At 45.7% G+C, this 19,447-nt stretch overlaps 1 long non-coding RNA gene across 1 annotated transcript; it reads left to right on the forward strand.

The window, feature by feature from the left end:
- The first annotated feature begins 10,630 nt into the window (after positions 1-10,630).
- On the forward strand, positions 10,631-12,848 carry LOC135902281 (uncharacterized). The gene is made up of 3 exons (XR_010564471.2): positions 10,631-10,797; positions 11,652-11,790; positions 12,782-12,848. It is a non-coding gene; the product is annotated as an uncharacterized lncRNA (long non-coding RNA).
- Positions 12,849-19,447: the final 6,599 nt, after the last annotated feature.

The raw sequence follows: 19,447 nt of genomic DNA on the forward strand, positions 1-19,447 counted from the left end.
TAATGGTGACTTAGGCTTGTTTGCACAATCAGTCCTCAATTCCAAACACTTGACGATTAGCGGCACCATCTCCAAAGCAAGGCAGGCCTTTTAAACGACAATGTCGCTGCAATGTTGCCATTCCCGCTGAAGACCATTTCTCCGACGAAAACTTTTAAAGGATCGTTGCTTGCCGATGATGTCGCTTCCCACAAAATATGCCACAACAAGGCCCGATCATATCAGCCGCTATCTGTGGTGAACCCAGCTAGGCTATAACAGCCTTCGATTATGAACAGTTGATTAGCGACACCATCAGAAAAACAAGTCAGGGCCTTTTAAGACGACATGGTCGCTGCTGCGCCCCCGCTCCCACTGAAGACCATCGGTCGCACGAAAGCTTTGAAGTGATCCTTGCTTCTCCATGATGTCCGCTCTCTCAAAACAATACCGGAACAGGGCCACGAGAAGGTCGTTAACTGCTATCCATGGTCACTACGGCTGGACTAGAAGATCAGTCCCCGATTACAAACAGTTGACGATTAGCGGCAGCATCTGCAAAGTAAGTCAGAGTGTTTTTTCATGCGACACGGTGGCTGGTGTGCTGCCGCTCCCACTGAAGACCATCAGTCATACGACAGATATTACAGGATCGTGGCTTGTCGATGACGTCTCTTCCCTCACAAAAATGCCGCAATTGGGCTACGACCATATCATCACCTGCTTTCCATCGTGACTCACGTTGAGCCAGAAGACCAGCCCTCGAATAAAAACACTTGATTAGCAGCACCATCGGCAAAGCAAGACAAGCGTTTTGAGCGACACAGCTCTCGCTGAAGGCCAACTGGATCCGTCCTGGGTCTGACAACCTGAATCAGTTTCAGGTTCTTTTTCGTATCTTCGGTGCCCCCGCTGCCGCGGACGGACGGACGGACGGACGGACGGACGGACGGACGGACGGACGGACGGACGGATGGATGGATGGACGGATGGATGGATGGATGGATGGATGGATGGATGGATGGATGGATGGATGGATGGATGGATGGATGGATGGATGGATGGATGGATGGATGGATGGATGGATGGACGGACGGACGGACGGACGGACGGACGGACGGACGGACGGACGGACGGACGGACGGACGGACGGACGGACGGACGGACGGACGGACGGATGGATGGATGGATGGATGGATGGATGGATGGATGGATGGATGGATGGATGGATGCTATGAGCATCCTCTTTGAAAAGGTGTGGGGTAGGGGTAGCGTCACCAAGCGCTTGTTCCTATTTTCCTAATATCCTACCTATCTTTTGGAGAAAAAAAACACTCACAAAGAATTCGGGCTTTCAACTTTCCGAACCACTACTGGGAACTTTGTTTTTGTACTCCTGCGTAGTTTGTGGTCTTCCTTCTTCTAACAAAACCTCCAATGGTCCCTTGCTAATCTCTACAGCGGACATGTTTACTTTGCCCCAGCTATCCCCGAACCCAACTGCGTCAAGGGGGCCAGAGCACCCTAAACCAACAGCTGGATAGAAATATTCACGTTGTAAAAAGCATGTTCCAACGTTCCCCTAGCTTACCGCAGCAAGCACACGCTTCTTTTTCCTTGGTGAGCTCGCTTTATAACTACATGTTCTACGGCATCCTGATTTCACTTCAAAAAGTAAGGAGCTTAATTCCCTTTGAGATATCTCCGCGCTCACCTCTTCGTGGATGATGATGCTGATTTATGAGCTATCCTTGGAAATGGGGCGGTGATAAAAAGTCACTTAGCCTGCTTGAGTTACTCAGGTACCCTACTTTTCATTGTAGCATTTGTATATACATCTTTAGTCTCCTTTCTCTTCCTAAAAACTTCTCTAGCTACCTCACACGGCAACCTATGGTTATAGCGAATTCAGTCGTATAAATCTTATCTCTGCTTTTTTTCACCAATAATATAAGCGTATCTTGTTTATCTTGGCTGACCGGTTCATGCTTCCGTCAACTTCATGAACAAGCGCTTCTGTAAGGCGTACGTTACCTACAGGTCCCACCGGGTGAATCTGTTCGCATTCTATTTGCATGTGCTCAGTGTTCTCGGAGTTTTTCTGCTGCATACACATGCCCCATCTTGTAGCGAATATTTGCTTCATTGTGTTTTGGTCCTTAGGCAACCAGCTCGAGCCTAATAGCAGGGCACTTCCCCTAGTGTTATAGTATAGACCTTCCCTTCTAATTTCATTCTTCTTCTTCCTGTAAATCTCCATGGTCTTCTTGTTTCCATTTTTTGCCTCTAATTCATTGTCTCTGTTTCACTTTCTTTCTGATTCCTAGTTCTTTATTTACATTTTCAATTACCCTGTACTTAGTTGCCAACATTCCTGACCTCTTTCTCCATTCTGCATCCGCACGTTTCAGTTAGACATATTTGAGCACTCTAGCCGCCCCTTATTTCGATTAATGTTTCTGAATATTTCTTCAAAACTAATTTTGCTCTAAGCTTCTGACTTCAAACGGGGCCGAACCCATGTCACCCTGCACTGCCCCATTTGTGGTTTTGCCGTAGGCTCACAAAGCCAACCGACGTACCGCTCTTTGGTTAACTTCCAGCCCAGACAAGATATTCGATTATAACCATAGAATAGGACTTACAAACTAAAGCAGGCAGTGATATCAGAATAAAAAAGGTTCAAAGCTAATGCACTTGCAGATGAAACAGTCAAAGAAGTTAAAAATGCGGAAAGAAGATTGTCCTCTTTGTCAATCAGTTTTTTATAACTACAGCAGAATACTTTACAGATAGAGGTATACAGAAGGAGGTCCCATAGTAAAAACTGAGTTGGGACCTCCTGTTTATGGTTAACACAAAAGTTCCATTAGCATTTACCATGTGAGCAAGGACTGGTGAAATGTTCACGTAGTGTTCGCACAGAAGTTTTAACTCAATATCTGATTTATGAAGTAAATTTAAAAGGATTGGACATGTGTATGGTATTTCTTGCACTGACCACCTTCCGCCGTTCTGTGTAACGAGTGGGATATGAATGCGTCTTTTATCGAGATTAGATAACTCACGAAAAGCTTTAACTTTTCTTTTGCCTCCCGTTTGAACGCCAGACTTGCCTTGCAACTATAAAGATTAAACACGCGCAATAAATTTCCTTTCAAAAATAAATCTGAAGTATGGGAATTATATATTAAAAAGAGCTTAAACTTCTTTTTAAGAATATGTATCCTTTCAAGATTTGTAGACGTCGTCGTACACCATAGCAATGAACAATGATACAATGAAAAAAAACAGAGTGCTTAGATTATGGCCTGAAAATCACGGGTTTTGTCTTGTTTGTATTTCTTTGTGCAATGCTTGCTCCTCACAATTCTTGGAAAGTTTCTATAACAACGTTGGCTTTAATCTGAAGGCTACCAGGTTCAGGTGACGCAAAGAATATGCTAGCTTCGTCAGCACACATTATGTGTTTCGCATCTCTATGGATATTTACTACGTCCTTTATATACACTACAAAACGAAACGGGTCAACAATACTGCCTTGAGGAACGCCTCTGCTGATGCGTTTTAATCTGAGTGGCAATTATTTATTTGGACGTATTGACATCGATTATCTGGGTGAAAGCTCATGCGGTTTAGACAGTGCCCTCGAATACTGTAAATTTCAAGCTTTTCAAGTTATATTGAACGATGGATGCAATCAAATGCTTTAGTGAAATTATTGTAAAGGCTGAGCATAAGGTCCTTGTTATCAAGCTGTGATAGACTGAATTCTTTTTCTTAAAGTAGGGCTAATTCTGTAGACAGGCGTTTCCTAAATCCAAATTGGGTTCTCGAGAAAATATTGTGTTTATTGAAAAAATTGGCCCCCTTGCATATGTATTAGTTTTGCGAACATTTTCGATAATACAGCTAATATGGAAATATGTCTACAATTTTTATGTGGTTTACGGCACCTTTCTTAACAGCACCGAAGCTCTTGCTATCTGCATCCTCCTAAGAAAGATATAGCTTTTGCCAAAGACTTGTTAAAAATATAGGCGCGTATGGACAAAGAATATCGAGCACATACTTGGACGAGCCTTCATGCCTTCAACATCGCAACTTGAGCAATTTTTAAGTGAAAGGAAAACTGACTGTACCTCAAGCTCCGTAAGTGGGTGAAAGAAAAGTGAAAATTTCTATTTTTATGTTTATTTATTAATTTCAATAACCTAACGGCCTGGAGGGCATTACATTGGGGAGGGGGGGGAGGTTATCATGCAATCATAAGGTACAACAAGGTTACAGACACCAAGGAAAATAACAAAATATAATAAGTAAAAATGTATCCCTATCTGGCATGAATTTCGAAATATCACCTGATACACAAGCATTACAATGGCTCACAAAATAGTCATTAAAAGTATTCGCCAGAGCACTGGCCGATATTTCGTTGCCACAGAGAAATAGCTTTTCTACGCGTGGCGATGATTTGCGGCGACTCAAGGCAGTATTTAGGACAGTATCACTGAACCTAGCTGCGGGCGAGCTATGGGACTGCCATTTTTGCCTCTCTTCGTGTTTCTGCAAGCAATCGTATTCATACTGCCCTGGCCACTCCACAGCCCTTTTCGGCGTGTAGTCGGTGCTGACTTGCACCCATATAACTTGCCCCACGATCAACGTTTACGTACGGTCACGCACCCCTGCGACCAGCACCTTATCAAGTGGAAGGTATTCCAACACCAGCCGCCGCACCTTCTGACGCAGCCTTTCGAAACACTCACCCGAGTTTCGCTGCTGTGTTTCGAGCCACTGTGTGCCGTATTGACAACAGCATCGTGGAAGCACTATATCAAGCTGAGCACACCTTTGTCAACCCTTACTGGGCCTAGTGGCAAGCAAATTACGGGGCTGTCCGATCCGCAACTCTTCGCGTTCATGCAGGTAAAAAACAACTGTTCACTATATGCGCCGCGAACACGTTACTACGCATTACTAGTGTTGCCAAGCCCACACTTTTGCTTCGCTATTGCATATGAATGTACTCATGTTTTACTATCGCTACTAATACTATCAGGAGATGTAGAAGAAATCCCGGGACCTAACACCCGCGCAGCCATTACGGAAACTTCCAATGATGTGATATCAGTTCTGTAAGAAATCTAATCACGCCAAATAGCTCTTCTTAACGAAATGAAATCCATTTGTTGTAATCTTTCGGAACACAATAAACGTTTTGTCGAGATCAATAAAAGGCTCACAAAAATTGAAGACGGTTGCTCGTCCATCACAACAATGAAAGCACAAGTGATTAGTGTCCAAGCCCTCTCGGAAGAGAGCGCGCCGAAAATCGCCAGCCCACGAAGACAGGGCACGCCGGTTGAGCCTCTTTGGCCTCGAAGGCTCGGGATACATGGGAGCAATCGCAAAGACTAGTAACTAAACTGTGCACTGAGAAGCTCGAGATTCACGTGCAGCCAGCAGATATTGAACGGGCGCGTTGGCTTCGGCCTTGCCAGCCAAATAAGAATACACCTATCGTTGTCAAATTGCACATTTCAAGCTTAAAGGGACCCTGAAACGATTTTGACGATTTTCTACAAACGTACTGAGTCGTTAGAGCAGGTCCTTCTGATTATTAATTGACACATCTAAGTGCTAAGCGTAAAGCGTGTAATTTATTATAAGGTTTTAAAATTGCACATCGCTGCCGATCGCAGCACCCTGCTCGGCGGAATTTTAAGCCGCCCCTACCCATATGACGGAAATCACCCATATGACGTCAGTGGGGTGAGCTATCCGATTGGCTGACCAGGCCGCGTGATTGATAATTTTTCCAACTTTATGGTGAACAAATAATCTTCGTAATAGTTGGAATGTTAGTTTATTTGTTTTTATAAAAAGAAAGCAACATAACGAGAATGCACAAGAACAATTTTTCAGTACACTTCAGCACTTCCGGCACACAGCAAGTGTCGTCTGCTTGCGTTACAACGAACTCCATTTTGACGAGAGCTCCGCGGTCAGAGTCGGTCGCAGTCTTTTCGCGAGCACTATGATTCGACTTTGTTGCCTTGTGGACTGCAAACCTAGCGACTTGCAATATGCAAGCTGCGACATCGTGTCCCTCTGCAAGGCAGTATACAAGCGAACTGGCTGCTGCGCATCGGACTGCCGGTATCCGATCGGCGTCAGGATTTGCGCGTTTGCGGCCGTCACTTTACACTGGAAGATTACTAACGCAAAAGCGTTTCGCGAGTCCGGTATTAGGGCAAACGCAAGCGCAAGGGTCTGGCCACTTGACTGTGCCGGGATGAGCCACGAGATGAGCAGAAGGGCAAATGTGAATGGTGTAAAGCCCCTCAATTTTTCAAAAGTAGCGCCATTCTTAGATCTTTCCGACACCCCGCTCACCCTGGCGCGTCCTCCTCCACGCCTCCTGTCTCCCCAGCCTCCTCCGCTCCCCCATTAGCCAATCTGTGTCACGTGAAAGGAGGCGCCGCACTTCTGTATATTTTTTTCTTTCCAGCGCGGAGCAGGCGCCGCGCTTTTGTATATTTTTTCTTTCCAGCGCGCGCCGACCTCCATTGTTGGGCCTGCGCTACGAAAGTACGGCAGGCAGACTGACGGAGTGCGTTAGCGTAATAGAACGTGCAGGGCCGGCAACATAATTGCGATGCCATGCTGCTGCGCCTTCGGTTGCCGCGACAGACACAGCGAGGGCAAAAAGTTTTTTTGCTTTGCCGTCCGGCGGGCGCTACGCAAAAAGAAGTGTGTAGTCGCAGGATCGGGCGGGCTGACTTCGAGGAAGTGGCAAAGAACGCACGGCTTAGTGAAGTAAGGGCCACGGCTACTCACAACCTCTTATTTTGAGCCTAGTTAACGCCTTCCGCTTCGAAAAAGTGTGTGTTCATGCTCTGCGTGGTTTTTAGCGCGTTGTTTGACTTTCTTTTTCGAATGTGCTCTCTTTGTTTCATGTAGTTTCGTCTTGCGGTGAAATGCACGCATCTACAGCTGGCTTGTAACATAAAAGCGACCTTATTCAGGTTGTGTTTTGAGCTCCACCAGAAGTTCGCACATTCTCGACGCTTTTGCAAGGCTCACTATGGCTTACGACGCAGTCTTAGCTTCCAATGTACGCCCGCATGTATTGATTTGGTTTGTGGTGAACCCGCCGTGGTTGCTCAGTGGCTATGGTGTTGGGCTGCTGAGCACGAGGTCGCGGGATCGAATCCCGGCCACGGCGGCCGCATTTCGATGGGGGCGAAATGCGAAAACACCCGTGTGCTTAGATTTAGGTGCACGTTAAAGAACCCCAGGTGGACAAAATTTCCGCAGTCCTCCACTACGGCGTGCCTCATAATCAGAAAGTGGTTTTGGCACGTAAAACCCCAAATATTATTGGTTTGTGGTGATTAATGTTTTTAACGTTCCGACGCGACTAAAGCTAAGAGGTCGTAGTGGATGGCTCCGGATAACTTTATCTAGCTCGCCTGGGGATGTTTAACGTGCACTTTGATCGTAGAGTCGTACGTGGGCCGGTAAATTCCTCTTTGGCGTTTCATAATACTCGCGCGCAAGCGCTGCTTTAGAAGTTGGCGCCTCGGCGCGATTGTATTTCTTCAATAAATTTTATTTACTAGTTGTAACAACTTGTCATTATTTCGTATTATTGACGGCGCCTCCAGGGCACCAAAGCGGCAACGGGAACACCAAAACTAGAACCAGGGCTGGATGGGGCTCGCCGAAGCCTGTGCATGCCAAGCGGGTATAAGATCGCGGCCAACCAATTTTGTATGCGAACACTCCCTGCGACGCCTGCATTAGTGTAATATTACGTGCTCTTCAGAGGCCTCCGTTAGCCATTACGTGTGCCCTCCTGGAGCAGTACTTGTAAACAAAAGACAATAGATCGTCACGATTACCAAAGCACACCGCAATGAAAAAAACGGCCCTGTTGCCAGGCATTGCTGACCGCACACAGCCGGAATCTCCCACGCGCCGACCGAACAAACGTGTCCTGCAGGTACGTGAATGAACCTACGAAACGACGTACACATACTTTCGAGCTGTCAACACCTGAAACTTTGGTAATTACGCGCGTGTTTGAGTACACCGCGTGCTTGCGTCGTGTTTCAGCAACACGAACTCTCAACGTCACGCGCTTTACGCCTTAAGTACTCCTTGAATAATGGTAATTTTCTCTATTTCTTCCGCAATTCCAAGACGAAATTCTAAAGGCCAGTTACCGACTGACGAAGAAAGATCTCGATTGAAGAAACTGCTCCGCAGGGCTCGAACGAACTTTTCTGCGGATTTCCTCCCGTAACGTGTTAGCCGTCGTCTGCTACAGCAGGCCCACCATCGGCGGCGCCACCATCGAGGCCGCGCCAAGCGGAGGAGGAGGGAAGCGAATGGCGGCCCTTTGGGAGATTGAGGGGCTTTAGAATGGTCTGCACGGTGCAGCCACCTGGTGGCACAGAGATCCACCATACACAGTAGCAGCAACGAAGTGTATTCTTCTTTGCTGCTGGTGTGTGTTTTTCATAGGAGTGTAATCATCAACACGTTGTTTTTATAAATGTTTAAAATGGTTTACACTTGGTTAGAGCAATATTAGCGCTTTGTTTGACTGGCTAAGCGCTGCGCCAGCAAGTGTCTGGACCGTGCAGACCGATCAGGCCGCTCACGTATGTCTACGCCAAAGTTCCTTCATCAGCTTGAGTTTATGCCTCCAGTCATTTGCCGATATGACCAGCTTGCCTGTGGTTACCGGACACGTTCGGCACTACGACAGAATGCTCGCAACGCACGCTGCTTCGATAGCTCTCGGTTGACGGCCAAGCGGCTAGCGGAGAGGTCTCGCGCGGGAGGGGGCGTGCTCCAGAACAACCGGAAGTGAACGATGTGACGTCGCATCGTGACGCTGAACCAGTGAAGGCGGAGCTTAGCGCCGCTCGCTCGGCGAGCGAGTTGAGGAGGAAAAGCATATCTAGGGAGGAGGGTAACTTGTAATCGCTTGTTGCTCCATTAATACGTAACGCTTCACTTAAATTGTGGTGCGAATGTTCTACTTAAGCTGCACCCTACGCGCCTACAAAATTTGTCCGAACCGTTTCAGGGGCCCTTTAAGGAAACTCTTCTATCAAGTGCCAGAAAACTGAAGGACTCTTCTTACAGCATTCGAAGGCCTGTACCAGCCGTCCCTGAAGGATTGGGTCACCCAGGTGAGGGAGGATGTAAAGGAGGCTACGAAGGAGATCACTACGGATTTGGAGGTGAATAGTGTTGATAGCAGGCTGGCCCATCTTACTGAAGTCAAGTGGCCTATGCTGGCTAGGTGGAAGAGGCAGCGGCTTAATCGCAGGCTGCGTAAAAATATTTCCGAGCTGGATAAGCTGATTGAGGAGCACTGTAAGCTTTTGTCTAGGCAACAGTGGGATGAGGTATGCAACTCGGTGCACGAGCAGGGGCGCAACGGGAGGTCGTGGGGCTTGCTTAAGTATTTGCTGAACGACTCCAATACGAGGGTTAGTCAGGGGCACATCCTTGCTAGAGCTGTACACGAAGCAGTGGGGTCTGCCTCGGAGGAAGAACTGGTTGAAAAGCTGGCCAACAAATACCTTCTTGTTGCGGACCCGGATGCTCTTTCTGACAGTGCAGGCCTACACGGGAGTGGACAACTTTTCCCTAGATGAGGACTTTTCTGTGGAAGAGGTACGCACGGTTTTGCATAATCTTAAGAGCAAGTCGGCTCCCGGACCGGACGGGATTTCGAACAAGCTTTTGAAGAATCTGGACTATAGGTCAATCAAGTACCTTACCGGTGAAGTTAACGGGGTGGTTCCGGAGCAGTGGAAGACAGCTCTCACGGTGCTGATTCTCAAGGCTGGCAAAGTCCCGAGCATTGATAACTTAAGGCCTATTTCGCTCACTTCGTGTGTGGGCAAGGTAGCCGAGCATGCGGTGCTTAATCGGCTTACAAGGTGCCTTGAAGAGAACCAGGGGTCGTATTCTGTAGCGGTTCCTTTGGGAACCGGTTCCTTTTGGCTGTGGCCATTGGTCGGCGCTTCGATGTCGTCATCCCTGGTGGGCGGGACGACAAATTTTCATGACGTCACGCAGGTTGCCAATCATCTGGAAAGGAACCGGTTCCCTGCTAGGAGCGGAACCGCGGAGAAGTGGTTCGTTTGAGAGTCGCGCGCGGGGGCGAGCATGATGTCGAGGGTTGCTAGGGCAACCGTGGCAGCCGGCTAATCTCGCGCCAGCTGACGAGCCGGCACCTAGACGAGACGAGACAGAGACGGCAATGGCGGCTCTTTTGGTTATGCTGCTGGCGAGTGCCGAAAGACAACGACGCGACGCGTTCGGCATGGCCGAAGAAGAGTTTCGAAGGCATTTTAGTCTCTCCAAAGACATAGTGCGACGTCTTTGCGATGAGAAGGACATCTCGGACCTCAAAGATTGCGTGGTGTGGACACTACGATGAAAGTGCTGTGCACGCTGCGGTTTTTTGCCACCGGGAGCTTTCAACAGTGCGTCGGGAATGAAGAAGCGATTGCACTGTCGTAGCCTTCGGTCAGCCGGATCATTACAGCCGTCGCCAAGGCCATTACGGTTGTGGGCAAGGAAAAAGGGTGGGTTAGATTCCCATGCACGGCGCAACAGAAAGCCGCCGTCAAGGAAGGCTTTCTTAGCCGTGGAAAAATTCCAGGAGTTCTAGGATGTGTGGACGGGAGTCTGATAGCCATCGTTCGCCCTAAGAAGCTCGGCCCCGGCGAAACGGAATCGTACTGGAGCCGTAAAGGGTATTACGCCCTCAACTGCATGGTCGTGAGTATTGTTCATTGACAAATATTTTCGATATGTGTTTGCGCGAGTGCACGTTGTAAAAAACTTCGTTTCGTTATTTTTCATCAATTGCCGGTAATACATGCGTTCCTATTAGAGAAAGTAGCGTTTGTGTTGTATGTGTAATGACGACTTTGATCTTTGCATAGAACACGGCCGCACTTTTCAGTGCTCTCCAATCACAGTTGAATAGCCTTTTCGATGCTACAATGTAAACACATTACGCGTGACTTAAACCGGAATAGACGCCGTAGCAGTGAAGGGAGTCTTCGTCTGCGAGCGATCCTAACAGAAGACGAGCCCTTGTGATTCTTATTCGATGTAAAACTAAAGCATTGTGGCCAACAGACTGTAAACGCGAAAAGGAGCATCCCATCAATGAAAATGGTGTGAGGGAGAATGAGAATGTGTGGACACCCATTTGCTCTAGCTGTCAATACGGCACATGCTGTTTCCGCGTTCTTTCGCTTGTAATAGGCACGTTGTCTGAAAAAAAAACAAAAAAAAAACACAGGTGGCACTCTTTAGCAGAATCTTATACAAAATGGACGGAAGAAACCAAAGGAATTATTTTGCACATTGTGTTGTTACCGTATGCCATACATGAGCATGTGAAGACATGCCAACATTGCATTTGTAGGTTAAGATGACATTGTTATCATGCTGATACTGCGTATGTTGATCAACTGCCTGCTGCGTATGTTGATATCTCCTTTTCTGTAATTGTGTTCACTGACTGAACAGTAACTGATTGGCAAGTAATGTTGTAAGCAAAAGGTTGTGCCAGATATTTGTTGCAGTGGCACTGACACCTTCTCTTTGCTTTCCCTTATGAGGTGTGCGACGCGAAGCTGAATATCCTGGAAATTGACCCACGGTTTCCGGGATCGTGCCACGATTCTTTCGTCTGGAGGCATTCTGCATTTCGCCGCCGCCTCACTCGTGGCCTGTTACTTCATGGAGAAGTCTTGCTTGGTAAGTGCACCTAAAGTAGCAGTGCTTCTTCCACATGTAAAACATACACAGTCAAATAGTTTTGCATCCTAGCAAGCTTTAAGAAAGCGTGATTTGCTAGAAATGTGTTGTGAATGCAGCAGTACCTAATGAACCTGCAGCGACTATCGAGAGAAACAAGTCTCTCTTAAAAGGCAGATATTTATACCAGCATGTATACAACAGCTGACATGTTATGCTGTTTATTTATTAATTTCAATACACTGAATGCCATGTGGAGCGCTACAGGCAGGGGTGGAATTCTACAGAACACGTCGAAATGGCAGTTTTCAAGTATAGTGGAAAAGGGTTGGTGACAATGAACTCGGGGACCTGGTCCCTGTCCTTGGAACAAAGGAATAAGCGTGTGCGTGAAACTTTCGGCATCGACGTTAGTGATCGGTGTAGTATATATTGTAGAATGGTGCAAGTTGCGCTACTTTGCTTTGCGTTGCAATGTGTGCGATTTTGTTTGTTACAGCGACATGTGGTGCTGGAGTGATTAGAAAGGATCAAACGGGTAGCTCGATTTTGGGTACCTTCATGAGAAGAGGTACGAAAGGTAGAGCAAGGATCCCAGATACTGGCAGCATATTCGAGAGTAGACCTTAGAAGTGTTTTATAAAATAACACTTCTGAAGAGAGAAGAGCTAATAAGTTTTAGTGAAAGATGTACATTTAGGGAGGGGCAAATGGGATGAACGGAGCAGAAAACCACGAGTATGAAATAAATATTACATGTCCAACTTAACCTGAGAATGAGATTTGCAGCCAAGACAACAGGTGAAATTGGGCTTTTCTTTAAAATGAGTTGAACTTTCTTTACAACTTTCCGGGAAGGTCAATGTTTGATAGATATTACAACAATAAATCCAAGACCCGCTCCCGTTGTAAAAGGGCCCTGGCGTAGACTGTGTTCTTGCATTGTGCCTTAATGTATCCATTTCGTTCACTGACATGCAACACTTTACAGGGGACTCTGGGTACCCGCTAGAGCCATGGATCATGACTCCTGTGCCTGGTCACCCAAATCGCCTCACGGCAGAGGCGCGCTATAATGAGCCACACGCATCAATGCGAAATGCCGTTGAGCGGTGCATAGGAGTCGTCAAGAGCCGCTTCCGATGCCTGCAGAGGTATCGGGTGCTCCACTACTCGCCTCGGAACGCAGCCACTATTGTTGCAGCTTGCGCAGCGCTGCATAACCTCTGCCTTGCAGCAGGCGTGCCTCTGCCAGATGACGACGGTGCACATGACGACAGCGCACAGGGGCCAGCCCAGGCACAAGTGCCGCTTCAAGTACAGGTGCCGCCGCAGGCGCACCCTGTACAGCCTTCTCGAGCTTTGTTTCAAAGAGGCCGTGCGGTGCGCGAATCCATAGTTGGTGTGTTTCGGCTGCCCAGAAATTTGCGCATTGCCTACCTGCAAAGTGTGCTCCGGCGCATTCGCTGGCAAATGAGGCGGAGACATGTGCTGGTGTAACATGTTTTATTTTTCTTTTCATGAAGTAAATAGGCCGTGCACTTCAACATAACACATTGCGTGTGCTCACATGTGGCTAATCGTAGTATGCTGCATACTGCGGTAGTGAAAAGCACATGATTTGTCTATGTTGAGCATGACAGATACACATGCAGTGACAAATAACCATGTGCCATTATGTTACTCCTTTGCGTTGTTCATTGTGCTTTTGAATATTGTCTCGCCAGGGAATTTTCTTTAAATAAAGGTTATTTCCAAGGTTAATGGCTACCAATCTTGCATTGTTGAATATTGCTTTGCGATGCCTATTTTACTGTGCAGTATGCATTGTTCCAAAGCTGAAGGTGTCTGTTCATGTGTGACACACAAGCACAGCACAAGTTACACAGCAACTGAAATGTCGTTCAGAGCAATCTGTATAGCACATATTGAAACGTATAGCAACAAGCGAGACATGCCAAGCACTTTTTGGAGCAGGATTTCTTTAAATAGCAGACACTCATGCTTCCTACTGCTTTGTTTAAACTCAAGAGTTGCTTCAACATTGCATTTCTTGCACGCATGATTTCACATAATGCTCGTAATTGCTGCTTAACAAGGTGCAACTACGCTATAACACAATATAAACAAAATCATGACAATGAAACATTTCTTTATTTTATTCATTGGGTACCTGCTTCGCCACTCAGGCATTACAACAGGGAGGGTACAACTCATATAAATGGACACTCAAAATTACATTCATAAAGCATGGAAGAAATCATCATTTGAACAAATACAGACAGTGTCAGGTGGTAGAGTATTTCAATCCCTTATAGTACGAACATAGAAAGAGTAGCGGAAAGCGTCGCTTTTAACCCTCTATTGCATGGCGTCCCATATTTGGCACATACCAGTTACCATTCTTTTTCGCGTGTGTGAGATTCCCAGTTGAGAATGTGATACCATCAGAGTAAATCTCATAGTTATGTGCACTTATTATGGGCAAATGCTGCCATCTCTTGAGCGATACGCAAAACAGAGGTGAAGTAGATTTTGGGATGCGACGTGAAACTCTGAGGGGGCAAACACGAGCAATTGTTTTTTTTTCTCTGAAAATTTCGACCGCAGAAACATAGAAAAATTATTTTGGCATATTTTTTGGTCTCGTCAATTCAAGGCAGTTACTAGTTTTCTCAATTTTGCCTGCAACTACAGCACAGAAACCGAAATCGGTGTGTGCCATATTTGGCACAGTATGAACTTGAAATACAAAATATGGTAACGTGCTGCCATCTGTTCAATAGCCCGAAGTTGCAGGTCACTCTATCACAAGATGTAATTTTGACGATCGGTACGGTAAGGGCGAATTGTCTACCAAACAGCCGCCTGAAAAGCGAAAAGGAACTGAAATGTAAAGGACGTGGTGCTTCAGAGGCACTCACAAGCGCGATAGATGACGTGGAGTTATCGTGTGTTCATTGATGCGATAACCGCGCCGTGACATTTCTGTCCAGCTTTGTTGGGAGAGATCCAGTCCAAAAGACTAAGCGCTGGTTTACCTCCGCCAAGGTGTTTCGCGAAATTGATTGCCCCAGCGTAGTAAAGGTCCATAACAGGCAGATGGGTGGTGTTGACCTGCTGCACTCACTGTTTGGACTTTACTGCATACATATCAGAGGTCGAAGAAATGGCACTTTCGAATTTTTACGCCTATGCTAGACTTATCGGTAGTAACAGCATGGGTATTGTACAGGAGGGTGCAGGAGCAGCTTAGGAGGAGACAAGTACTACCGCTGGCTCATTTAAAAGCAGAAATTGCAGAATGCCTTACCTCGCATAACAAGTGCCTACCCAACTAACGACCAGGAAGGACTTCTAGTCAGCACATCGAATTCCAGGTTCAAGTCAAAAAAGCACAGGGACCAGCGGCCGCAATGCCACCCAAAGACTACCGATCTGACCAAGTCGGCCACTGGCCAGAATTTGACGAGAAGAAACAAAGATGTAAGCGGCCACCTTGCACAAAAAAGTCGTTGGTAAGATAGAGGAAGTGCAACATTCATCTGTGCCTGAACGCAGCAAACAACTATTTCATTTCATTCTCCACATCGCACTAAAAAGACCACCGTCCGTGAAGCTTTGTTTTCCGCCTATGGCAGCAAGAGCGCTCAGCCATCTTCATGGTGTGCCATATTTGGCAGAAAGCTTTATCTTTATTATTACAGTCGTGTTTGTTCATTCAATCAATAATGAAAGCTGAAAAAATGACTTTTCATAATTCATGCAATAGAGGGTCAAAAGGAATCTCACATATTTTTAATTTGTGATCTCGCCTTTTAGAAACATGGGCGGCTGAAAATACAATTACCTGGCTATCCCCGTATTAGAGTGGTATATGTTATGAAGAAATTTTAATCTGAGGTTCCGGCGACGACGTTCAAGAAGATGCCAATTTAATGCTTTTTTGCTTTCTGTCATGCTAAGCATCCTGTCATAATTGCCAAGGACAAACCGAACTGCCCTGTTCTGCACTTTTTCTCCTTTATCTACAAGTTCTGTAGTATATGGATCCCAGCAAACACACGCATACTCTAGTGTACTGCGCACATGTGTGAAATACAGTTGCTCCCTAAGTTTCTGTGGCAAGCTACTAAAGTTACGTTTCAAGAAACCTAATGCTCCGACAGCCTTGTTCCTAACATGAGTAACGTGTCTGTTCCACCTTAGATCAGCAGAAAAAAATGCACCTAAGTATTTATTAGGCGTGTGCGAATATTCGAAATTTCGAATACGAATCGAATATTTTCCTTATTCGAAGCGTATTCGATTCGAGAAATGCATATTCGTAAATTCCCGAATATTCGAGGACGGCCGAATAATGGTCGAAACGGCGAATATTCGGACAGACTGTGAATAATTTAGCAATTAATGAATTATATGCTTGCTCCACATTCTCCTAAAAGCATGTTTATTCACTGAGAGCTTCACGTGATCCGCTCATTATCTGTATGCTCTGCATAAAGATGGCAAGTTGGGCCAGTTTGTTGGGTTTCATAGTAAGGTTCGTTACAGCGCAACACAAAACAAGGACAAAAGAGTACCAAACGACGACACAGCGTTACAGCACTGCGATCTTAAGTGCTGTAACGAACATTACTATGAATGTGTACGCTCTGTTCCAGTCTATCTGCATCAGGCCCGTGAGACATGATCAGTTTCAATTTTTTTTACCAAGCTATATTCCAGGGCTCTTTCATAACAATATATGATGTACTTTCGGGCTTTGTAAGTATGCGCAATAAAATATGCACCTAGAAAATGTTACCTGGACAAATGTTGCCACAGTGCATAGAGAGCCCTTACTTTCTGAACGTGTTGAGCAGTCAGTTTTCCTTCGCGATAATCTGTAACAAGCGTTTACCTGACAGAGCATTACCTGACATTACCTGAGTGCATTACCTATAATGAGTGCCTCTTTAACCTGAAGCAGCCTCGTAAAATGCAATATTATTTTGAAAAGGGTAATAAAGGTATTGTTACCTGGTTTTGCAATTTTTTAATGCTACACATATATTCGATATTCGATTCGATATTCGAAGATAGTTTTTCGCCTTATTCGTATTCGATTCGTATTCGAAAACTTCAATATTCGCACACCCCTAGTATTTATATTCTGGCACTTGTTCAAGAGTAGCATTATTTATAGTGTTACGATTGCTGTCATATGAGCGCTTCCCGGTAAGGGTGACGTGGACACTCTTTTGCTCATTCAGTGACATTTTCCATTTTTCACACCATGTGGCAATCAAATCCAAATCATGTTCTAGTGCTTGTTGGTCAGATTCGCTGTTGATGACCTTATATACTATACAGTCATCTGCAAACATTCTAAATATTTCTTTATTTATTTACGTGTACCTTACATGCCTTCGAGAAGGCATAGTGTAAGGGGGAAATACGGTAACATATTAGTATGGAATCGGGAAAGAAATAAACATCAGCATAATGAAAGGAGTGCACACAGAACATGGAAAATTAATACATTAGCAAATACAATATGTAGAGCAATAACAATAAATGGTAAACAACAAGATAATAGCATAATAACATTGTAAACGTTTTTACATGTTGTACAGTAGTAAGTATTGTAAAAAAATTGGGAGCGCTGAAATTCTTTAACTTGTAGAAAAAAATGCAAGTAAGTTACAAAAGACATGACGTGTTTAGACGGTTGAAACGGCATATTGATTGCTTAGCAGATTGCGAAATGCAGTGTGTTTAGATTGGCATGCAATGGTATCTGGTAGTGCATTCCATAAACGGACCGCACGGGGCAAAGTTGAAAAATTAAAAGCGTGTGTGTTACCATAAATTCGGGTGTAGCTGAACTGATTGTTCAGTCGTTGTGACGTCGAGGATGCTTCTTTCAGGTTTGATAAGGTTAGGCCAACTGTGTGAACAAACCTGTGAAATAATAATCGTATAGAAGATGATATATTGTTCGGCAAGTCGTTAATGTAAATTAAAAAGAGAAGAGGCCCAAGTACACTGCCTTGAGGTACACCGGAGGTGACGTCAGAGAGGCCAGAAGAAAAGTTAGCAACAACAGTGAACTGTTCGCGATTAGTAAGAAAATTACGAATCCATGATAGGGTTAGTGAGTTGAGTTTAATTGCTGAGGGCTTTGATATCAGGTGACTATGGGCTACACGATCGAATGCTTTCGAGAAATCCAAAAAGATGCAGTCAATTTGTTTATTACTGTTCATATGAAAGTGTAAGTCTGACGTGAATTCTAGTAGTTAGGTTTCGCAAGAAAATCCTTTTTGGAAACCATGCTGTAAATGATGATGTAATGCCCGAAGTGGTGCCATGAATGTGACTTCTGGGGTACCCCAGAAGTCACAGGTACGTATTCAGAGGAAAATCCGTTGAGAGCCACAGACATCTGTCTTGAGCGAAGATACTCGGCAATCCATGCGATAACCTTCTCATCCAATTTGTAAAGTCAAAGTTTAGCGATCAGTAGACTATGCGTAATGACGTCAAAAGCTTTTTTGAAATACAGAAATATACAATCAACAATTTGTTTCTTGTCGACTGCTGAGACTAGCTCATGAGTGAATGCAAGCAATTGTGCCGTACACGAAAAACCCTGCCGAAACCCATGCTGACTAGGATGAAGAAGGTTATTGTTATCAAGATGAGACATGATGCAGGTATACACATGTGCCATAACCTTACATACATAAAATGCTAGTTAAGGATACTGGTCCGTAATTCTCAACTCTGTTCCTCTGTCCACTCTTACGAATTGGCACCACTCGCGCTAGTTTCCAATCACCAGGAACAACGCTGTTATTTAAGAAATTTTGAAATAAGCGACAGAAGTACAAAGATGCTCGAGCAATTTATAAGGAATGAATTAGGGATATCATCCGGACCACACACTTTTGTTCGTTTCAAACTCTGTAATAATCGCTCGATGCTCGTCACACTAAATACAACCTCAGACATTTCGCCGGCTCCGACCGGAAAATCAACTCTATTAACCCCACTAATGTTTGAATGAGTAGACTGAAATACTGATGAAAGGTATTTAACAAAAATGTCGACCTTACTTGACGCAAGCGATAGTAAATAGCCTGACGATTTCCGCTCAAGCTCGGGCCATCTTCTGAGCGGCAACACTAGCGCGCGACCACACGTCAGCCATAACGGCGGTGACTGAGCGAATCGCGACAGCACGTCGACTTGGCGTTGACCTATTGAAACCCATGCGCCTGATGTTCACCTCTTCGTCGGGCTCAAAGAACGGCGGGCAGACTCCGATGGCGCTCGCCCACCCTCGCGGTCCGGGCAGGCTGCCTCCTCCGGTTCCTCTGTGATTAACACCTTTGTTAGAATATGGTGCGCAAAAGCTCCGTCAGCGAGTGAGCTTACCTGGCTGCATCACGGCGGGCGTTATACACGTCTTTCTTCCACACGCCGCGCCATTGGGCTGCAGTTTTCACTGCCGGGCCCTCACCATTCAGCAAGGCAGTCACTTGCTGCCTTGCGCGCCGCCGTCAGCTGTTGACCCAGCACACACGACGCCTTCGCAAGGTAGGGGTGCTCTTCAACAAATGACACGAGTATGTTGCCTCGCTGAAACATGAGGACCCAGCCGCCTAAC

The sequence above is a fragment of the Dermacentor albipictus genome, chromosome 6, assembly GCF_038994185.2.
Source record: "Dermacentor albipictus isolate Rhodes 1998 colony chromosome 6, USDA_Dalb.pri_finalv2, whole genome shotgun sequence".
NCBI classification, from domain to species: Eukaryota; Metazoa; Arthropoda; class Arachnida; order Ixodida; family Ixodidae; genus Dermacentor; species Dermacentor albipictus.